We start from the raw sequence: 14,191 nt of genomic DNA, 5'->3' as shown, positions 1-14,191 counted from the left end.
TTTTCATATTGCAATACTTGACAGCCCAATATGCTTTGTGCTCTAACTCCACTAGAAGATGACACGGTTTTCCAAAAACCAAACGGTAAGGAGACATACCTATAGGAGTTTTGTATGCTATTCTGTAAGCCCAAAGTGTATCATCAAGCCTTAGACTCCAATCCTTCCTATTTGGGTTGACAGTCTTCTAGAGTATGAAATTGATTTCTCTGTTGGATACCTCAGCTTGTCCACTTGTTTGTGGGTGATATGTAGTGGAGATGCAGTGGGTAACATTGTATTTCTTTAATAAAGTGGCCATTACTCTATTGCAAAAATGAGTCCCGCTATCACTGATCATAGCCTTCGGTGTCCCGAACCTAACAAAAATATGAGATTTGACAAAATCTACAACCACTTTAGCATCATCAGTCCGGGTAGCCTTAGCTTCTACCCACTTTGAAACATAATCCACAACAAGAATGATGTAAACATTATTATAAGAAGAAGGGAAAGGGCCCATGAAATCAAAACCCCACACATCAAATATTTCACAAACAAGAATAGGGGTAAGTGGCATTTGATCTCTATGCCCTATGTTTCCTGTTTTCTGACATTGTTCACAAGACTTGCAAAACATATATGAATCACAGAACAAAGTAGGCCAAAACAATCCACACTCTAATATCTTACAAGCTGTTCTCTTAGGGCCAAAATGTCCTCCACATGCATATGAATGACAAAATGTAAGAATGGATGGAATTTCTTGCTGAGATACACACCTGCGAATAATTTGGTCAGAACAATGTTTCCACAAGTAAGGGTTATCCCAAACATAATATTTAGCATCACTTTTTATTTTATCTTTTTGAGCTCTAGACAAGTCATCTGGTAGTGTTCTAGTAACTAAATAATTAACTATATCAGCATACCAGGGGACTGTCTCTTGAAGAGAAAAGAGATACTCATCTGGGAAGTTGTCCTGTAATGGGGATGGCTCTTCACTTGTGGTTAATCTACTGAGATGATCAGCAACCAAATTTTTTGTACCTTTTTTATCATGTATCTCTAGGTCAAATTCTTGTAGGAAGAGAATCCATCGAATGAGTTTAGGTTTCGCCTCCTTCTTTGAAAATAAGTACTTGAGAGCTGCATGATCAGAATAAATAATCACTTTAGTGCCAAGCAAATAAGAACAAAATTTTTCCAAAGCAAAAACAACAGCTAAAAGTTATTTTTCAGTTGTGGAATAGTTGCTTTGTGCATTGTCAAGTGTCCTGGAGGCATAGTAAATGGCATGATGGGCTTTTCCAACTTTTTGTCCAAGCACAGCACCAACTGCATGATTACTTGCATCACACATGAATTCGAATGGAAGACTCCAATTAGGCGACTGGATAACTAATGCTGAAGTGAGCATATCTTTCAATTTGTCAAATGCTCCTTTGCATTCCTCACCAAATTCAAAAACCATATCTTTTTGCAGCAACCTACACAGGGGTTGAGTGATCTTGGAAAAGTTTTTGATAAAGTGCCGATAGAATCCTGCATGTCCAAGAAAAAAGCGAACTTCCCGCACATTTGTGGGGTAAGGCAAAGATTTAATAACTTTTATCTTAGCTTTATCAACTTCAATTCCCTTATAGGACACAATATGGCCTAGAATAATGCCCAGATCAACCATAAAGTGACACTTCTCATAATTCAAAACTAAGTTTGTTTCTATGCATCTTCTAAGCACTTTTGTGAGGTTAGTTAAACATGCATCAAAAGAATTACCATAGACTATAAAATCATCCATAAATACCTCTATGATGCTTTCCACATAATCTGAAAATATACTAACCATGCACCTCTGAAATGTAGCAGGAGCATTGCAAAGTCCAAATGGCATTCGTCGATATGCAAAAGTTCCAAACGAGCACGTGAATGTAGTTCTCTCTTGGTCCTCTGGTGCAATTGGAATCTGATGAAAACTTGAATAACCATCAAGACAACAATAATGAGTACGGCCTGCCAAACGTTCAAGCATTTGGTCAATAAATGGGAGGGGGAAGTGATCTTTCCTAGTTGATGCATTTAACTTTCTATAATTGATACACACCTGCCACCCGTTTTGAACACGAGTAGGCACCATTTCACCTTCAGAATTTTTAACCACTGTTATACCTGTTTTCTTTGGGACAACTTGAACCGGGCTCACCCATTTGCTATCAGAAATTGGATAGATCATACCTACATCTAGAAGTTTTAAGATTTCATTCTTTACCACTTCCATCATGGGTGGATTCAATCTATGTTGGGCTTCTCTAGAAGGCTTGTAATCATTTTCCAGTAGTATTCTATGCATGCATGTAGAAGGACTTAATCCGTTAATGTCAACCATGGTCCATCCAATAACTTCTTTATACTCTCTAAGCACCCGAATTAATTTTTCTTCTTCCAAAGTAGAGAGCTTTGTGGAGATTATCACTGGAAGAGTTTCTCCTTCCCCTAAGAATACATACTTCAAATGATCTAGTAAGAGTTTCAAATCCAATTTTGGTGCCTACACCACAGAAGGAAATAGTTTTGGGTGAGAAAGAGGCAAATCAATTTGAGACACATTATACTTCATAGGTTTAAGTGACTCTAGTTCATGGATTGCATCTTGTAAGTCAGAATCCAATACAAACTTCTTCATAACTTTTTCTAATCCTTTAAGAGTGAAGTTCCTGCAAAGTGCAATTTTCAACTTATCATCATCAAGAAAATCAAAAATTTCTTGTGCTAAAGGGTCAATAACATCCATAACATAAATAGGGGACACATTACTAGGATATCTCATGGCTTCATAAATATTAAATTTAATAATTTCACCATCAAATTCCATAGTGAGAATTCCATCATGCACATCAATTTTTGTTCTAGATGTTTTTAGAAATGGTCTCCCTAATAAGATTGGTGCTAGATTAGATGAGTCATCTTCTTCCATGTTAAGCACATAAAAATCAGTAGGAAAAAGCAATTCATTAACTTGCACTAAAACATCCTCAAGAACTCCCTCAGGATACACATTAGATCTATTAGCAAGTTGAATAATCACACCTATTTCTTTCAATGGACCAATATTCAAAGATGAATAAACAAAAAGAGGCATGACATTTATTGAAGCTCCTAGATCTAACATTGCTTTCTCAATCCTGACACTACCTACTTTACAAGGGATAGTGAACATACCTGGGTCCTTGCATTTGGGAGGTAATTTCTTTTGAAGGATGGCTGAAACATTTTATCCCATACATACCTTCTCATTACCTTTCAACTTCCTCTTGTTGGTGCACAATTCCTTGAGAAATTTAGCATATCGAGGCACCTGTTTAATTGCATCAAGTAATGGAATATTTACCTCAATTTTGTGAAAGGTTTCTAGTATTTCCTTCTCCTCCTCCTCTTTCTTGGATTTATTCAATCTGGTAGGAAAAGGAGGATTTGTCACCAACACCTTGGGTTGTTTAATATTAAGTCCTTTAGGCTTGTCAGTTTGAGGTTAGGGAACAACTTCTTTTTCAGCTTCTTCTCCTAAAATTCTTTGCTTTGTCTTGCTGGGTTCTTCCAACTCCTTGCCACTCCTCAAGGTGATTGCACTAGCATTTTGTTTTGGGTTAACAACAGTTTGTGAAGGTAATTTACCTTGAGACTCCAACCTGCTGATTGAAGATGCCAATTGACTTACATGATTCTCTAATTGCTTGATACTTGTTCTTGTTTCCTGTTGAAATTGTTGTATGTTAATTGCAAGTGATTTAACAATTTCTTCTAGAGACATACCTGAACTTGAGGAAGGTTGTTGTGGTGGAATATGTGGTCTAGGCTGGTAATGTTGGAATTATGGTCTTGCTCCATAACTGAAGTTGGGATGATCCCTCCACCCTAGATTGTAGGTATTTGAATAAGGATCATACTTCTTTTGTGGTGGGTCTGGGAATCCTCGAACTGCATTGGCATGCTCTAGAGAATCTTCTTGAAGTGTAGGACACATATCCGTTGGATGACCAGTAGCAGCACAAATTCCACAAGCTTTAACTTGTTGCAAATTTCCTACAGCCAATTGTTGAATAAGAGAAGTTAGATTGGATATTTGATTTTAAAAGGAAGATATACTTACCTCATTCATCCTTCTCAAAGGGGTGTCTTGTCTGAATCCAAACTGTTGTGAGCTAGCAACCATGATGGAAATCAAATCTTTAGCGGCACTAGGGGTTTTGTTCACTATAGCACCTCCACTAGCTGCATCCTTCATTTTCCTCTCCATAGGTAGTAACCCTTCATAGAAATACTAAATGAGAAGTTGTTCAGAAATTCCATGTTGAGGATAGCTAGCACATAATTGTTTAAATCTTTCCCAATACTCGTGAAGAGTTTCTGTATCTTTCTGCCTTATTCCACATATCTCCCTTATGATGCTAGTAGCTCGTGAAGCAGGGAAAATTTTTATCGAGAAACAATTTGACCATCCCTGTCCATATAGTTACAGAACCTGGAGGTAAGTAAAACAACCAATCCTTTGCTGCATCAACCAGTGAGAATGGAAAAACACGCAATTTAATTTGTTCTTTAATCATTCCTTGTGGTTTTAGGCTTGAACACACCACGTGGAATTCTTTCAAATGCTTATGAGGATCCTCACCTGCAAGACCACAAAAAGTAGGCAACAAATGTATGAGTCCTGATTTTAATTCAAAAGCAGCATCTAAATTAGGGTACTCAATACATAAAGACTATTGGTTCAAATCAAGAGCAGCCAACTCCTTTAATGTCCTGTTATTAATGGCCATGACTTCCTCTTCTTCTGAATCGCTAGATGGAATGGAAAGAGTGTTCGAAGCTATATTGATGCCTGATGCTATTCCCGAAGCCTGTTCTATTGAAACTTGCTTAGCTTCTCTTCTCAACCTATGGATGGTTCTATCAATTTCCAAGTCAAATTTCAATTCACCTTGATGAGAAGATTTGGTCATAAACCTGAAAACACATAAGACTCACAAACAAACAAACAAACAAAAAATCACTAAAAAAGAATAAAAATAAAAATAAAAAGAATAAATCTACTTGACACCAATCCCCGGCAACGTCGCCAAAAATTTGATGGGTGTCGAATCCAACAAATAATAAATTCTTGCTCTTAAAAATATGAATTGTGATAGTGATGAGCAAGGTCATATCCACAGGGATTGGTTAGATCTATTCCTTTGAAAAATTAGAATAAATAGAAGAAACGATTGGGGGGTTTGTATTTTGAAATTTAAACAATTAAAAATAAAATATTATTCTAAATTAATAAGACAAATCAGAATGTAACAAAATTAAAGTAATCAATAGAAATGCTTCCGGTAGAAATGATTGATCTACCAATGGTTATAACACTGATCATTGATGCTAAAGTCACTAATTTTCCTTGAATACTTGACCTTAGAAAGAACAACAAGCTCTGTTCATTCAATATTTCCCATACTTCTTAATTAATTAAAACAAGCTCTTCAATTAACCCTTACCTTCAAACAACCCCAGAACAAGCTCTCTAGAATTTAATTCAATGGCAGCATTAAACTTTGTGGAAACAAGACCAAATCTGAACAATAAACACACAAGCTCAGTTTATTTAATTCAACACATGTACTCCCTAGGAATTGAACCAAAACTTATCCATAATCATCAACCCTAGTTGCTAATTATGCAAGAAAGACCAAACAATTACGGATTTGGTATTCAAGCTAGCAATAGATCATGCATCAAGAATTGAATAGCGACCGTCTATGCAATCAAAACACACAATCATAAATATTAAAATCATAAGATACATGAATATTCAAGAGAAAATCAGATTGTAAATAAACTCAAAAAGATCTCACAGTGTTCTTCACCATGGCTTCAAAATATCCTTCTACCGAAAAACCAAAGTTTAGCCACACATAATGAGAGAAAGAACACAAAAAGAAGAGAAAAATATGAAAAGGATGCTTCTTCCCCTCTTGGATGTGCTTCTCTACCTCTTTTACTTCATGGACGTCCCCCCTCTCGAGCTTGGATCAAGACTTTAAATATCCCCCAACAAAGAATCCAAATCAGCCCAGGAATTAGGGCTCCTAGACTCCCATAACTTAAAAGCCCATTTTGGGTTGGATAACGAGCGTTTTGGGCTTTGGACCCTTCTTTATCATTGTATTTAAGAATGTCTAGATGAATTTAGGCTTTTGAATCACTCGATTTGGACATCATAAGCTCAAGTTATGGCCTTTTAAAGATTCCATGTTTGTGCAGAATTCTAATCCAATTAGGATTTGGCCCAACTTTTCGGCCCTAACTTGAAGCAATATTTGGAGGCCCAAACGAACTCAGATTTGGACAAATCATACCATTATGGAAATCCCAAGAAGTCCTATACAAAATCTATGAAGACATTATTCATTTTCTTGAACTCTAGCATGTTCAAAAATCTATAAGAATCCCGAAAGGTCAAAATATTAAAAAGCTGAAATTTTGTAAGTAAAAGCCCAATTTATTCTAACCAATCTAAAATTGTATTAACCATAAAAATAAGTATAGATCAATACAATAAGGAATAAATCTCACCCAAGAGACCATATGTAAGGGAAATAAATATATGAAATTATGCACTCATCCATTGTCAACCCAATGTATCTAGGAGTTACATGGAGATCTTAGCACAATTTGTTGAGTCACTCAAGGTTGTGCGAAGGGAGATGGGATCCTAGCCCACTAGGAAATCTTCCAACAGGATTTCCTGAGTCAGGTCTTGAGTGTGGCGAACTCGTAGAAAATAGTGGGAGCAATCATAAAATCTTTCTTTTAGTAATTTATGATTCCGTAATTAAATATGATTATAACATTTATCTCTATAATTTAGTTGTTGATCCAGAATGTCTAGAAACATGTTGATAAGATTGATACTCGAGGGCAATAATACCTTCAACGGGACTAATTTCTATAACTGGGAGATCATCTTGAGCATAGTCCTCACGTATGATAAGATTCTTTATGCGATAAAGAGATATCTTCTTGCGAAGCCACTAGTTGGGTAAATAGTAGCACATAAGGCTTCGACGATGCACAAGGGTGATATGATCATCGCTTGGTATGTCATCTTGGCTACCATGACCCTAAAACATAGGTCGCAACATAAGAGTTATGATGCCTATGAGATCATGGCTAGGCTTAAGGATCATCTATTGAGAAGCATGTCATATAGATGATAGGTTTTATTTGTTGAGTGCTAACCTAGTCAAGAGGGGTTGTGAATTGACACCTTTTCAAAACTCTAATGCAAAACTTATGCACGTATATATATGTGAAAACAAATTTAATACAAACCAAGATTGTAGTTGAGAGTACGGGAGCACTTAAATACTAGATGGATAATATGATATCCGCCAGCTGTGCTAGTATGTGCTTTGGTCCAATATACTCTTCAAATTACAACTTGGCGAAAACAAGTTATTTGAATGCACACAATAACAAGTCTTTAAATAAACCAAATGGAATATTGAATGAGTACAAAGAATGATCAATTAAAGCAAACCATAATATAATCAAAATAACCAACGAGAATGTAAGCCTTAGGGTTTGGCCACTTTAGATAGCACAAGATCAAAAACAAACAAGTATAATCGAGAAAGAATAAGTAAAGAGTGAAGAGAAGAAGAACACAGCGATGTATAGTGGTTCGGCCCTTATGGCTTACATCCACTACCTAAAGATTTCCTTCCTTAGGATTTTCAACCAAATCCACTATATGAAACTTTTGTTACAACCACCGAAGCTTTCACTTGGCTTCACCACCACCAAACTTGTTCTGGAGTCTCACACTCACTAGTTTGGATTTTGTACACTCTTTACAAGATACAAGAATAGTAGAGATTGAGAAATAGGGTTCTCTCAAAAATAATACAATGAAGGGTAGAGAACTCTCTTAGTTTTCTCTCAAGAATATAAAGGAAGAGAAAGATTTAGAGAGAATGGAAATCTCGGCCAATAATGTAGAAAATAATAGGGCTTCCAAAAATTTGTTCCAAAGCCTTTAAGAGACCCTTTTATATAGTGTTAGAGTAAGCTTTTCTTGATCAATCTCAACCCTCCATGTGTCAAGTCTTCAAGCCAATCTCATCCCTTCATATTGAATTCTTGATTTACCTTCCATAATCAGCTAACTTGATTGATCATCAAGACCTTTGACTTTTGTTGATCTCCAATCAGCCTTGAATAAGCAAATCATTTACAGTCATGCATGGCTGATTTTAAGGAATAAAATATCATCAAAACCCTTCATAATTCTTGCAAAATCGACAATAAATAAGAAATGATCAATTCTGACTTCTAGTTGATCTTCAAACTCCTTTGATTGAGCAATTTACCCCTTTGCTTCCATAATAAGAATAGCTTATTTGAACTTTGAATGTAATCTCCAAATGGTGTAAAATGTAGCCAAATATTTTCAAATAATGAGGCAAATTTGTCCAACAATGAAGATATCAATTATAACTTCAAATTCCCTTAATTGATCAAGTTTCCATACTAAAAATGTTGACAAGTAGAGAATTAATTTGTGTAGCTGAATATATGCAAGATATCCTTAGAATATTCTCCCATAATGAAGATATCAATTAGTCATAATGAGTAGGATACTTGATTCCATGATTTGAGTCTCCATATCCTTTTAATGAGAGAGAATCAGTAATAAAGGAAAGTAATATCTATCAAGGTTTAATTTTCAAACCTTAATTTCCTCCATTAATGTTGAACAATAATGTTGAATCTTTAACTTCTCCATTTGAATGCAATTCAAAAAATTCTTCCATATTTAATTGGGTAGAGGAGTTTTTAGGAACCTTTAAATTTACCCCATGATTCTCTTACCATATTTAGACCAATGAGATGATGTAGCCTTGATGAGTGTGCTCCACATGATTGTCATGTCATCAAAATGCCATGTTAACAATGCCATGTCGCCAAGTTACATATATGGCAACTCTATATAATGGACTACTCCAATCTCGTCAAAAACTTTCATATAAATCTTTTGAACTTTCCATATATAAATAAGAATTCCATATATATATATATATATCTTCTAGACTTTCCATTCCAATAAGAACTTTCCATACATAGCTCAAATGCTCAAATTTCTAGGAAGCTCTCTAAAAACTTGTTTCCATATATAATGAAATTTCTATATAAATATAAGAAGTTTCCATATATAACCTGTCATGAAATCACTAGAGAACAGCTTTGTAAGCCTTATGAAGGCTTCATGCTTTGTTAGTACATAAAATATAAATGAACATTCACATTCACACATGCCAATCATCAATCATCAAAATCTACACTCAACATTATCAACAGGTTACTAGAGCTGAACTTGGGTATGGATGCAGAAACTTACCCTAGATTTGGTGCTACACTCCCTCCCTAACAGTTATGGAATAAAATCTTGGAGAGTTGTTATCCATGCTAATGAAGGTCGAGCCCAAAATTGATAAAAGGCCAAGGGAATTGTTCTCTTAGTTGAAGGTGTTAGTGTAGGTGCTCTAAACCCAATCAAATTGGGCAAATTGTACACTGACATTTATAATCATATTTCATATTGAATAAAGAGTTATTTAATTCTATAAGAAGTCGTTCTATTAGTTTCTTGTTATTAATGTAATGATCGGATGAAACTAGATAGAAGTCCATATGATGTATACTGTGATTAATCTATAAAGATGTGAGATGATGTATCACAGTTTCTTGACATCATTAAATGTCCCAAGTCGTAGCAATGTTAAGAATGGACATTGACAATTGCGGTAAGACTTGTATGTGCTATGTTTTTGCTATGTGATAGCAATGGGGACTCACACCCATAGGCATGGGGGTGCCTAGACAAGTACATAGGTGACCAATGTTGAAGAACGTGTCACTGGACATGACTCGCCATGAGAATCCATTTTGGTTATATGTTGATGGTATTCTCATACGAGATGGGTGTAACTAATCCTTGGACCTGAGGTTGTCACGTGTTGGAAATGTATGCCCTAAAGACACGTTTTGTTTAATTTATGGTAATGATGTTTCTTTTATTCAGTTTATGGCACATATATTATTTGCATTTAATTGTTGGAAAGGTGTCCATGCTATTAAGTAAGTGATTCATGTGATGGGTCGTTCTTCACAGTTAGGCATGAATCATGGGTACTTAATAAGCAAGAAAATATAACTCTTGATCTTTTGATAGAACTGGGCACTCTATCATGATAAGATCATTGTGCAATAGATCCTAATGGAGGATGGCTTGCCTTAGCCAGTAAACAGTCCGTTTACTCTAATTGTACAAGCGCATTTGGAATGCGTAGAGTGGACCTGTGATAGAAGCTAATGACAAAGTACTAATTATCATGGAGCTAGTCTATCACTGCTACTACGTGGACGAGTACTCTAATACTTGAGTATTAGTTGGTGGTCTGGTGAACCTAGAGCTATATTCTTAGATTCATTGTAGGTGAGGTCTATCAAAGATCAATATCCTTTTGAGTTGGGAGTATGGTTTCTAATTAGCTAAGACAGACTAATACAAGATAGTTTCTGTGATTCACCCCCTTGTGATTGTCCAAGAATAATCGAATAATCCAGGGCCCTGGGAACGTGACTTATGAGTGTGTGCTTCTGGGTAGCTCCCAATGATAAGCAAGTACATTCGAGTAGTCACGGATTATTGGACTAGTGATCTAAGGATGGTAGAAGTCATTTAGAAAGGTGTTAGTACATTATTCCTTTCTAAATGATGGGTGTTACACAGAGGGGTATTTTCGTCATTACACTAGTAGGTCAAAGACATGGCATATGCAAAATTATTCGTGGGGTCAGTGTTACCATATGGTGATAGTTGGAACACTTAGAATGACAAAATATAGCTACTAGGTAGCAGGGATATTTTGGTCATTTTAGTAGCCGTGAATAATTTGTCTTTTGGTCCCCGGGGTAGCTCGATGTAACTCATGTATTTTTAATACATTTGGCTTGTTGGATGAATTACATTAAGAGAGAATTATTTTATTTAGAATGGTCCATTGGGCTAAAATAAAATAATAGTTCATAAGGGTTTTAATTAATTAATTGGGCTAACCCAATTAGGAAATTAATTAAAAGATTTGGCCCATTAGGGTTTGGCCCACTAGGGTTTTAACCCTAGGGTTCTCCCTATATATATCTCTCTTTAGTTGTTTTTTAATTCAAGTCGTTTTTCATTCTTCTTCACCGAAGAGAGGCCACGAGTTCGAGTCATACTCCGGAAGATCGAAAGGGGGCGTTTGAGTTCTGATGCGACGGAGCCGAAGGCTAGCAGGACAGCCGTCGTCTCCTCCACGCGAAGAAGCTCCCATCGCTCCATTCCGTCCGGTAATCCGCCGTAAAAGTAAGTCTCCTAGACTCTAACCAATACGCTTCCGTTGCATGCTTTTGATCCTCGTTCATGATCCTTCATCACGGTCATCTCATAAGAAGACCGATATGCTTTGACATCGTTTCGATGGGCCTAGATAAAGGCTGCATGTGGGCGATCGTTGGGTATATCTTGAGGCTTATGGAGATGGGTGCGTAACCAAGAAGGGACTTGTCTATCCCTTGATAGAGGATGATGTATCTAAGGCGCCTTCGGTGGATATTCACTTTAAATCCATGGCCATGGTGAAAGAGATCAATAAGGAGTTATTGATTCACTTTCTATTAAGTGCAGATATCCGGATAACCGAAGAAAGACTTATGTGATCATAATCAAGCAACACATTGCCAACTTGAGATCACATAGGATACATTGACGAGAGGATCGAATTACACGGTAACCATGCTCGTGAAAGGTTATTTGCGGATTATGAATCCTTCTGAATAATTGGGTAGGCATGACGCCTTGCTAGAGGCCAATCTTGTCTTATGTGTTCGTACTGGCACATTGCCAACATATTCGGAAGCCTAATGAGTCATATGCAATAGGCACGATCCCTGGCTTAAACTAGGAAAGCGGACGTATGGTTAAGTGAGACACTTCGGCAAGAAGTTGTGCCGTCATATGTTCTCACGGGAAAAGAACAAACAGACGTAATGACGTCGATATGACGAGGGGTCGTCATAAAGGAAAAAGTTTCCTAAAATAACAATTGATTAAATTAGAAAGTAGTTTCTAACTTAATGATTAAATTAGAAAGAAGTTTCTAATTTAATAATTTGGGCTTAATTTAATACTTGGGCTAAATAAAGTATTTGGGCTAAATATTAAATTAAATTAAATATTTGGGCTAAATAAGATTTGGGCCAAATATTAAATATTAATTATTTGGGGTTGAATAAGATTTGGGCCACATATTTATAAATGAATTTGGGCCACTTTAATTTCTAGTTGGACTAGGATTAATGGGCTAGCCCAATCCATGTCCCCTAGGGTTTGGGAAAACCCTAGGAGGTTGCCTCCCTATATATAGCCCTTTATGGGATGCCCAAATTAAGCTACTTTTATTTTGTTGATTTTCAAGAGTTGAAAATCGATTCTTTTCCCATCCATTCATAAGCCTTGTTAGGAGAAGGAGCTAGCACTCCCATTCCGCTCTCCTCGCCAACGAACGCGCGCCGCGTATCACAAGTTAGAGGCCGGACACTTGGACGGCTCAAATCCGCAAACGACTCAAAATCTAAAGGTTAGATTTATTTTATTATGTATGTGATTGTTTGATTTCGACGTTGATCCAATCGCCGGGATCGGGGTAAGGTTCAAAATTTTGAACTACGCTGCTTGCCCTGTAGCGATCTTTCATAACTTTCAGAAGGGCCCAAGGCGCACAAGGGCAAGCCCAAGAGTAAGAAAGCCAAAAGGAAGAAAATTTCTTCCATAGCGCAATCTGGAATGCGATCTATCTCCACTATGATAAACTAGTAGGTGTAAAGTAACAAGAGTTCTACTCAGGGCACTTCAAGTATTTATGTTATTGGAATTAATCTATCTACTTCTGATCAGTCCACGTGGGTATTAGATACTAGATCTAGTGCTCATATTTTCACTTTTGTGTATGAGCTTGGGAGTACGAGGAGATTAATATTAGGAGAAGTGTACCTACATGTGGCAAATGGATCAAAAGTTGTTTCATTAGTTGTAGGGACCTATTTATTAACATTGCCCATAAGGCTTGTATTGGATTTACATAACTGTTACTACAATCCTAATTTGACTAGGAATATAATTTCTATTTCTTGTTTGGACAAGAATGGATATTCATTTTTTTTAAAGAACAATAGTTGTTCATTTTATAAAATGAGTTGTTTTATGGTAAAGAGATAGCATGTAACAATTTGTATGTCCTTGATGTTGATACTCTTACTAATAACATAAATATTAAGCGACCTAAATTAGGTGATTTAAATAACACATATTTATGGCATTGCCGCCTTGGCCATATAAACGAGACTCGCACATCCAACTTGTACAAAGATGGATATCTTGGCACATTTGATTATGAATCATTAGGTGCTTGCGAATCTTGTTTGCTTGACAAAATGACTAAGTCTTCTTTTAAAGTAAGGGAGTGAAGGCTACATAAGTGCTATGGCTTGTGCACATTGATGTGTGTGAGCCCATGTCCACCAAAGCTAGCAGTGGATATGTCTATTTCATAACCTTTATTGATGATAGATCATGTTTTGGTTATGTGTATCTCATGAAACACAAATCTGAGGCTTTTGAAAAGTTCAAAGAATTCAAATTTGAAGTAGAGAAACAAACTGAGAAAAGCATCAAAGTACTATGAGATTTGGTAGATGGATATCAAAATAACTTTCCTTAATGGAAACTTAACTAAGGATCTATATATGATACAACCTGATGGTTTTGTCATCTAAGAACATGCAGATAAGATTTGTAAGTTACAAAGAGCCATTTATAGTCTAAAGCAAGCATCCTGGAGTTAGAATCAACGTTTTGATGAAAGAATCAAAGAGTTTGATTTTTCACAAAATGAAGATGATCCTTATGTTTACAAGAAGATTAGTGGGAGCGTGGTGGTCTTTTTAGTCCTATATGTGGACGATATATTGCTCATAGGGAATGGTGTTCCCATATTGCAATCAGTTAAAAGATGGCTTTCAGAATATTTTCTCCATGAAGGATTTGGGAGAAACAACCTATATTTTAGGA

This window comes from Diospyros lotus, chromosome 10, assembly GCF_014633365.1.
Source record: "Diospyros lotus cultivar Yz01 chromosome 10, ASM1463336v1, whole genome shotgun sequence".
NCBI lineage: Eukaryota > Viridiplantae > Streptophyta > Magnoliopsida > Ericales > Ebenaceae > Diospyros > Diospyros lotus.
This window is presented reverse-complemented; position numbering follows the sequence as displayed.